This window comes from Triticum dicoccoides, chromosome 3A, assembly GCF_002162155.2.
Source record: "Triticum dicoccoides isolate Atlit2015 ecotype Zavitan chromosome 3A, WEW_v2.0, whole genome shotgun sequence".
In the NCBI taxonomy this organism is placed as follows: Eukaryota; Viridiplantae; Streptophyta; class Magnoliopsida; order Poales; family Poaceae; genus Triticum; species Triticum dicoccoides.
In genome coordinates this window covers 501,854,345-501,860,981 of record NC_041384.1, presented here as the reverse complement: position 1 = coordinate 501,860,981, position 6,637 = coordinate 501,854,345, and positions in this window count along the sequence as shown.

The window sequence follows — 6,637 nt, the reverse complement described above, 5'->3', positions numbered from 1 at the left end:
ATGGATGGGTTCCACCTGACGCGAGTCCTGATGGACGGTGGCAGTAGCCTCAACTTGCTCTATCAGGATACAGTGCGCAAAATAGGCATTAACCCATCGCGGATCAAGCCCACAAAGGCTACCTTTAAAGGAGTCATACCAGGTGTAGAGGCCCGCTGCACGGGCTCAATCACACTAGAGGTTGTCTTCGGGTCTCCAGACAACTTCCGAAGTGAGGAGTTAATCTTCGATATCGTCCCCTTTCGTAGCGGCTACCACACACTGCTCGGGCGAACCACATTTGCTCGATTCAATGCGGTGCCACACTACATTTATCTCAAGCTCAAGATGCCCGGACCGCGCGGCGTCATAACAGTCAATGGAAACACGGAACGCTCCCTACGCACCGAGGAGCACACCGCTGCCTTAGCAGCAGAGGTACATGGCGGCCTTGTCAAGCAGAACCTCAATTCGGCGGCGGATCCCTCGGATACTGTCAAGAGAGTCCGAACCATTCCGCGGAAGGACAGCTCAGCTCGTCAGGAGCTCGACTAGCAATTTGGCCTCCGTCCCCGTCCTGACCAAGTGGCAGCCATCGTAACGCGCGTACATAATTACGCACTAAAAATACCATGGACCCGGAGGGAGGCATAATCAGCTTGTGATCCGCAATATGGCTCGACCGCCCCAGACACTCATACTTTCACTATTTCCCTTTTTATTTTCTTTTTTTCTTTTTTTACAGGCCTCTCCTGGCGGCTTGACCATCGATTCTTTTCGAAGGATAAAAACACCAAGACAATAAGAAGCATGGACGTACTAGGAAACTCTTAGGCGGTCTTTTTAATGATCCCTTTACCTATCTTCAGGACTCACACGCAGCTCTCTCTTGGTGAAGGCATAGTAAATAACATTTCTGCTTATCGCACTACATGTATAAATGCACTTTAATGCACCAATGAAATTATAATAGAAACAGTTTGCGGCCCAAATTTTCCGGCTCTAGCTTACCACTGCTTCTTCCTTTTTCTTTCTTTTTACCTTTTTCTTTCTGGTAATTCTATCAGGTAACACCCGTACACTCGGGTGCATTTCAATTTTCCAGGGGCTTCATAGCGCCCCACAACATGGCAACAAAAGTCCGAACACTTTTACAATACAGTTCGGCACCCCGAATTTAGCACCATATGCATCGGCTCCGAATCATGTCTTTGGTCAATAGTTGGGTTGCCCGGCTCCTATGCTTTCTACCTTACGTTCCGCTATATTAGCTAGGGTAGTAAAGGGAGAACTATTGTGATTGTGCCTTGATTTACCCAAGTGAGCACCTCAGTAGAGAAAGCCAAAAACTGACTGTCATGATGCGGCGAGAGCCGGTCAGCTCTTCGGAGGTCTCAAATCCTTAGAGATTTTTTCCGCATTACGCGAGGGATTGGTACTTACCTGATCAAGTGTTTACAACATCCTAGTCCGAATACTAGGGGTTGCGCATATATTTCTATTGTCGAACTCCTATGGCTAAGTGAGAGTGCTAAAGCCGCATAGTCCGATTGCCTAGTTCATCGCGCTAAACACCTCCTTCAAGGACCAAACAATTGGATCAAGAGTGTTTAGATTACATCGCGAACACCCTCGTATTTCCTACATGGGGGCAGAAGTCGACGACTGGCCAACTCTCAGATTTCACATAAAACGGTCGCACAGGAGGATCAATTTTTTAAAGCATTATATTACATAAAAATTTTGTTTCATCATACAAGGCAAAGACAACATGAATGTATTCATTCAGAAATTATGTCTTTCCCACACTGAATTGCTACAATGCGAGACCCCTCTGCGACATCTACAAAATAGCGCTCGGGTGTGCAGTGCTCCTTGCCCTTTGGCGGCCCCTTGGTTAGCTTGACGGCGTCCATCTTCACCCACCACATCTTGCAGCGGGCGAAGGCCATGCGTGCACATTCAATACAGGCTGATCGCTTGACGGTGTCCAGCCAAGGACAAGCGCTTCACAAGCCCAAACTAGCTGCCGGGCATAGCTTCGGCAGGCCATAATCGGATTATCAAATCCTCCATGGCCAGTTCGGCCACCCTATGCAGCTCCACCAGCTGTTTTAGCTGATCGGTGAAGGGCACGGGATGCTCTGGTGCAAGGTACTGCGACCAGAACAATTTCTCTGTGGAGCTCCCTTCTTCGGCTCAGAAGAACTCCGTGGCATGGGACACACTGCGCGGCAGATCTGCGAAGGCTCCTGGAGAACTCTGAATCCGGGTTAGTAAGAAATACTTCTTCTTCATATACTTGCTTTGCATACTAAACTCCTTACCCGCCGCGATCTTCCTGGCCTCCTGGATCTCCTGGAGAGCACCCTGGGCTTCAACTCGGGCCACTTCCACGCTTTGACGAGCCTTGGAGAGTTCGGTCTCTCGAGCCGAAACATCACCCTCCAGGGTCTCGTACTTCTTCACCGCGTCCTGGAGCTCTTGCTGGACCTCGTTCAGCCGGGCCTTCAGCTTCTTACGAGCGGCCTGCTCCTTGACAGCTTTCCCCTCGGCTTCGGTCAGGGCCTTTTTCTGGGCCTCGACCTCGGTCATCACCCCTATACATATAATGACAGTATGGTCAGTATACATCATTTACTCTTTCCTAATATATAGCGAGCCATTGCATACCTTACTGGTCTTCCAGCTGCTTCCTCGCTTGGCTGAGCTCCTCCTCGGCCCGCTCCAGTCTCTGCTTTAGTCCAGAGACTTCGGCAGTGTGAGAGGTCGCGGCCAGCAATGAAGCCTGCTTATTCACATCAAACACATTTTAGTTAGTTTCCTGCGAAATTTCATTGATCCTCTGTCCGGCTTTTCTTTCCGAACACTGGACAGTGTCTCAGGGGCTACTGTCTATATTGGGATTTTCTCGGTTAAACACCGCTTACCTCAAAACCTGTCAGCAGGCCGCTGCAGGCTTTGGTCAGTCCGCTCTTGATGGACTGAACCTTCTCAATCACCGTACCCATAAGGATACGGTGTTCTTCCACAATGGAAGCGCCTCGTAGTGCTTCCAGTAGATTATCCGGTGCCTCTGGTTGGACAGAGGTCACCGGTGGGACAGGCACACCCCCTTCTTTTGAAGGAGGTTGCTCGCCAGATTCCGGAGCCGCATGGGTCTCCGGAATCGTATTCGGCTGGGGGCCAAACTAATCGAGGCCCCTAGTCGGCATGGGGATCTGCTCCCCCATGTGTCCGGAAGCCGAGGTCTTGCCTCCCGGCGCCGCCACGACGGCCTCCTGAACCTCTCCCTATCCTGGGAAGGTCCTTTGGGATAGTACCTCGTCGTCTCCCTTGGCCTTGGGAGAGTGAGAGGCCGGCGGTGTCTCGCTGGCCATTGCCTTCGAATCCAACGAGCCTCTTGACGAGGATCGCTGGGGGGTGTCATGGGCCGGACTGCAATAACACGATTAACCATATTAATGCCATAGGATGAAGAGGCCGGATAAATAGACGAGTGTGGGTTCTTAGTACTCACGATGCTGCCAGGGGCTTAGTCCGGGGGTTTCGCTCCGGGCTGCTGTCGACGTCCCAAGCGGAGTTATCCACAAGGGGGCCTTTCCCCCTCTTGGGCACCTCCGCCGCCAGATTTGTGGAGGCCACCCTCTTCTCCCCCCATCAGGGGAGAGTCACTCTCCTCCTCGTCCTCCTCCTCATCGTCATCTTCGGCGGCGGAGGAACGGGTCTTGTCTTCGGACATCACGTCTGAAGTGACCTTGCGGCGGGGGCCGCTCCGGACCCCCTTGGCCTTCTTCTCCGGTGCCTTATAGGGCGCCGGTACCAGCATCTTCGCTAGACGTGGGATGACTGGTTCCTCAGGTAGCGGAGTCGGACACTGAATCCGCTTTGCCCTCTCCATCCATTCCTGAAGAAGCAGTGACAATAAAAGTTTAGATATCCTCCTTGAAAAAAACAAGTAGAGGATGCGTTGAAAACTTACCTCGCTGGCGGGGTGGTTAATGTCGTGCCCACGGTCCGAATCCGTGGCTGGCGGTATCTTGTTGCCCTTGAAGAGCAACTTCCAGGCATCTTCGTGAGTTGTTTCGAAGAGCCTCTCCAAGGTCTGGTGCCTCTTCGGATTGAACTCCCAAAGGAGGCATTTTCAGCTTTGGCGGGGGAGGATCCGGCGAACCAACATCACTTGGATTACGTCGACGAGCTCGACGTATTTATCCACCATACTTTGAATACGCGTCTGCAGTGCTATCAGCTCGCCCGATGAAGCCCAATTCGAGCTCTTCTCAACCCAGGAGGTGAGTCGCATCGGAGCACCGGGGTTGAATTCGGCAGCCGCGACCCACGTGGCCTCGCGGGGTTCTGTGATGTAGAACCACAATTTCTGCCATTCTTTGACCGTCTCTATAAAAGTGCCCTTTGGCCAGGAGACGTTGGTCAGCTTACTCACCATGGCGCATCCGCACTCCGCGTGCTGGCCATCCACCACCTTCGGCTTCACGTTGAAGACCTTGAGCCACAGCTCGAAGTGGGGTTGGATGCGGAGGAAGGCCTCACACACAACGATGAATGACGAAATGTTGAGGAAGGAATTCGGGGCTAGATCATGGAAGTCTAGACCGTAATAGAACATCAGCCCATGGACGAAAGGGGGAGTGGAAACCCTAGTCCGTAGAGGAAATGGGGGATGAAGACCACCCTCTCATTGGGCTTCGGTGTGGGGACGATTTGCCCCTTGGCTGGAAGGCGGTGGAAGATTTCCTTCGCCAGGTAGATCGGCTGCCCAAAGCTCCGTAATGTCCTTCTCCTGAACGGAGGAGGCCATCCACTTGCCTTGACCTCCGGATCCGGACATGGTTAGTGCTTGCTTGAGTGGGAAAGATGAGAACTTGGGCGCTGGAGCTCAAGAATGGAAGGGCAGAGGAAGAGAGAAGGTGTAGGAGAAGAGGGGGGATTCTTATCCCCTTATAAAGGCAGTGAATATCGAACGCCTCCCCACTCGCCCTAAAACTCGCCTATTCCCAAGGGCTGTGTAAACGGCACGGTTGGGTTACCCACGCATGTATTGATGAGAATCCCGCAATAGGGGGACACGATCTCTGCTTTGAAAAGACGTGCCAATGAAAACTGCATCTTGAAACGCGGAACAGCAGACAAAACGGTTCGATATAATGACCGGACAGATGTGATATCATCTTGCAAAAAGTTGTCAGCAGTTGAGACTTGTGAAATATTATATGCTCTGCAGTTGTGTGTGGTACCTGTGCTGCAGATCTGGACACATTCATTTTATCCAAAGACTATCTTGGAGTATTCGGAGAGGGGAACCCGCCTTGCAATGCCGAAAACAATCTGCGCGCCGGACACCTCGTCATTGAAGCCTGGTTCAGGGGCTACTGAGGGAGTCCTGGACTAAGGGGTCCTCGGGCGTCCGGCCTATTGGATATGGGCCGGACTGATGGGCCGTGAAGATACAAAGACCGAAGACTCTACCCATGTCTGGATGGGACTCTCCTTGGCGTGAAAGGCAAGCTTGGCGACCAAACATGAAGATTCCTTCCTCTGTAACCGACCTTGTGTAACCCTAGATCCCTCCTGTGTCTATATAAACTGGAGGGCTAGGTCTGTAGATAGATCTGAATCCTCATAACCATAGTACGGCTAGACTTCTAGGGTTTAGCCATTACGATGTTGCGGTAGATTAACTCTTGTAATACTCATATTCATCAAGATCAATCAAGAAGGAAGTAGGGTATTACCTCCATAGAGAGGGCCCGAACCTGGGTAAACATTGTGTCCCCTGTCTCCTGTTACCATCGATCCTAGATGCACAGTTCGGGCCCCCCTACCCGAGATCCGCCGGTTTTGACACCGACAGAGGGGGCATGGCCTCCTATTCCTTCTCCTTCTCCCTCTCCTTCCCCCCTCCGATAAAAGGAAGGGGGCGAATTGGACTAGGAGCCCAAGTGGGATTCCTCCCACTTGGGGCGCCCCTAGGCCGGCCTCCTCCCCTCTCCCTCCTTTATATACGAGGTTGGGGCGCCTCCAAGACACAAAAATTGTTCCTGACCGTGTTTGGTACCCCCCCTCCACCGTTTACTCCTCCCGTCATATTGCCGTAGTGCTTAGGCGAAACCCTGCGCGGATCACTTCACCATTACCGTCACCACACCGTCGTGCTAATGAAACTCTCCCTCGACACTTTGCTGGATCAAGAGCTCGAGGGACGTGGTATGGTGTGCGGAATTTTTCCAAGGCAATTATCTAAGTTACTAAATCAATAGGAACTAGCACTGGACACTAGATTAATAGGTTAGTCCAAAAAATAATATAAAAGTGCACCAAAATCATATATAATTGATGTTAACATAGCATGAATGCTTCAAAAATTATAGATATATTGGAGATGTATCACTTACAAAGAGTGTGCCTCTCCCACGGTAGTTTCCTCCGAGCCTTCGAATGCCATCCGTTCAGTCTGGCCAAGCGATCTGAAATTTTCCAGTTTTGTACATGCCGGAGCCTCTGAGATGGTCACTTTGGAGCTTCCAAGCCTTGTTAATAAGTTATAACGGTCAGATTCCTGGTCCAGTCTATTTATAACCCCACCTATCCCACATGTTCACTCGAAGCAAACTCCACTCATATCATCTGGTCCGAG